The following is a 2,635-nucleotide window of genomic DNA, read 5'->3' as shown; positions in this document are numbered from 1 at the left end:
GCTTAGTGAGGGTTGTGCCGTGCTTGCTGACTGAGCGGTTGACTTTTGGCGTGGTTCTAACGCTTGCCGGAAACGAGAACAAAAATGTCAACTCTCCCGAAGTCACTTTGCAGTGTCCTGTGTGCACCTGAACGTGAGAACGAGGCCTTCTCTGTGCACTGCGCTCAAGAAACGCCAAAGGACGCCCGACTTCGGTTATGGGCATCATCGAGCGACATCCCTCCGGACAGCGGATGCAGTCCCCTGACCATCGGGATCTCCTTCCCCCGGCGGGGCGGTCTGTTACGTTTCGCCTACAACGCGCGGTAATGCCGGCGCGTATGCAACGGACGCCGGGGCTTTGTTCAAAGCGGCGGACATTTTGGCCCGTTCAACGACGCCGCAACGCCTACCCGCCAAGCGTGTCCAGGCGTGTTTCAGTGCCACGTGTCTTCGTGTGTGCGTGTGTGTGTGTGTGCCCTCGCTTGTCAAAGCGCGGCAGCCGGGGAGCGGAGTTCCCCGAATGAGGGGCCTGGAGGTCTCTCGGCTCAACCGCTCGCGCCGTCGTGGGCCCCTGCTGCGCCGTCCCGTGACCTTCATCCCGTGACCTTCCCTCCTTCCCTTTTGGACCGCGACGCCGAGAGTATAAGAGCAGCTGCCCCCGGACGCCAGGGGAGAGGCTCCGATTTGTACTGTTGAGTTACGTGCTCTCCCGTCTCTCCAATTCGGTCGACCTGACCGGCCGCTCTTTTGCTATGTTAGAATAAACAAGTTGTTCTGTTACCAGTCTTCTCATGCTTTGCCGGGACCTTCGGATGCTTCCAGTGCCCCAGGCCGCCAGGCCAACGCTACCCTTGGGGCTTGCGACCCATTGGCAATAACGGGCGTCAGCACCGAGACCCCAACAACTCGGGCCAGCGGTGCGATTCCAACAAGGGTTACAGACTGAATTTCAAGAGAAGGGAAGCGTAGCAGGGGGTGGCAGGAAGTTAGGGGGGGGGGGCAGTTTAGATTAGGGACTACATGGCGACAATCAGCACGTGACCGGGGTACTTGGAGGATCATGGGAGAGGCCTTTGCCCTGGAGTGGGCGTAGCCAGGATGATGATGATGATGATGTTGATGATGACAAGGTAGCAACACGTCTTCGTAACATACAGGTTAGAAAGATGAGGCACCTTTGAACCCTTGAATATATTTCGCCACACTTGGGCATACGACAAGCTTGTTTTCGAGGCGCTCGGTCCCACTGCTGCGAAAATATGCACACAAAGGCTGCACAGTAGTTGCCAGAAATCGGGCACTCTATTTTTCTTTCATAGGGAATCTTCCTTCCACTTGGGCAGCGGATTTCGACAGGGCGAGCTTGCGTCGGCGCGGTGGTTTACGGATCCAAGCGATAGTGAACTCCAAAATCCAGCGTTGGCTTCGAGTGGGATTCATATTGATTGCAAAACCCACGGCTAATCATACTCCCCATCCCCCCAAGTGGCTCTTTACAGGAGACAATCATTCAGAGACATCGGACAAATAGGAATTCTGGTTCTTTCTTTTGCTTTCATTAATTTTTCTCGAAGCCCATAACAAGAAATTTGCTGGAGCGGCTGTCCCATTTGCGACGCAACAAGTGCGACGCTACACACAGATGGAGTGGCAGTTTAATTACTCTCGTGGTCCGCGAACCGGCATCGTTGCGTATAGTATAGGAATGATGCGTGTCAAGTCAGTGCTCGCTTCGAGCTTGTGCTCTTCATTTTGATGGAATGATGTCTCACCTAAGTGAGCGGGGACCGATCCCAGAGGTTGTGCAATACCGGGCCGACCTGCGGCGGAGGTGAAGCAGGCTGCAAGCACTCCGCACACTTCCAAAAATAGGTTTAATATCGTGGGTCCATATAGAACCCGTATCAGATATTAAGCTGATAAGAACAGAGATTTTTTAATATGCAATTTACAATACATGAAAAATATGTGTTACAGAACCAAGGAAGAAACGGATAAAAGGTGTATGATCTAAAAACGTAAACAAATGACTAAAAAACAACTAGTTAGGGGTGTTAGTAATAAAAGGGTAAAACTGTAAAGGTCTTAAACATGGCGAAAAGCGCTTCTCTAAAAAACGGTAAGATCATTTAAGAGGTGCCTATGTCGGCTCTAAAAATCTATCTGGAGGCGTTGATGGTGTCGCTGATCCACAGGCGTTTCAGTGTGCGTAGGCATTGCCTACTGCACAGCCTGCGCATCACGCGATCGTTCCCCTGATCCCAGGTGCCAAGGCAGCCGACGACAACCGCGTCCACCGTCATGCGTTGGAACCGCCGGAGGAGATGACGCTGTACAGGGGCGTACTTCTCCTCCTTAGCCTTCCGGGCGTCCTGGAACGCCTGCAGCCTGTTCTCGAAAGGGCAGCAGACGTCCAGGATCAGTGCCTCCTCTCCACGGGCCAGTACCAGGTCGTGCTTGAGTGATGTAGTGCCCACGACCTGGTTCTCTGCGATAACTGTGAACCTCCCCAAGGCAGCTTTTTCAGGCTTAAGCGCGGGCGTTCGGTGTTATGACGCTCCGTCATGGCCTGGCTCTACCGCATGCAATGGCAGAGTACATGCGGCAGTGTCTCCTCCCCATACCCGCAGCGCCTGCATCTTTTGTCGGCTGC

General features: G+C 53.8%; 1 non-coding gene across 1 annotated transcript; it reads right to left on the bottom strand.

Moving 5' to 3' along the window:
• Window positions 1–1,759: 1,759 nt before the first annotated feature.
• On the bottom strand, window positions 1,760–1,950 carry LOC126525470 (U2 spliceosomal RNA). Its single transcript, XR_007598224.1, has one exon. It is a non-coding gene; the product is annotated as a U2 spliceosomal RNA (small nuclear RNA).
• Window positions 1,951–2,635: the final 685 nt, after the last annotated feature.

This window comes from Dermacentor andersoni, chromosome 10 (genome assembly GCF_023375885.2).
Source record: "Dermacentor andersoni chromosome 10, qqDerAnde1_hic_scaffold, whole genome shotgun sequence".
NCBI lineage: Eukaryota > Metazoa > Arthropoda > Arachnida > Ixodida > Ixodidae > Dermacentor > Dermacentor andersoni.
This window is presented reverse-complemented; position numbering and strand designations above follow the sequence as displayed.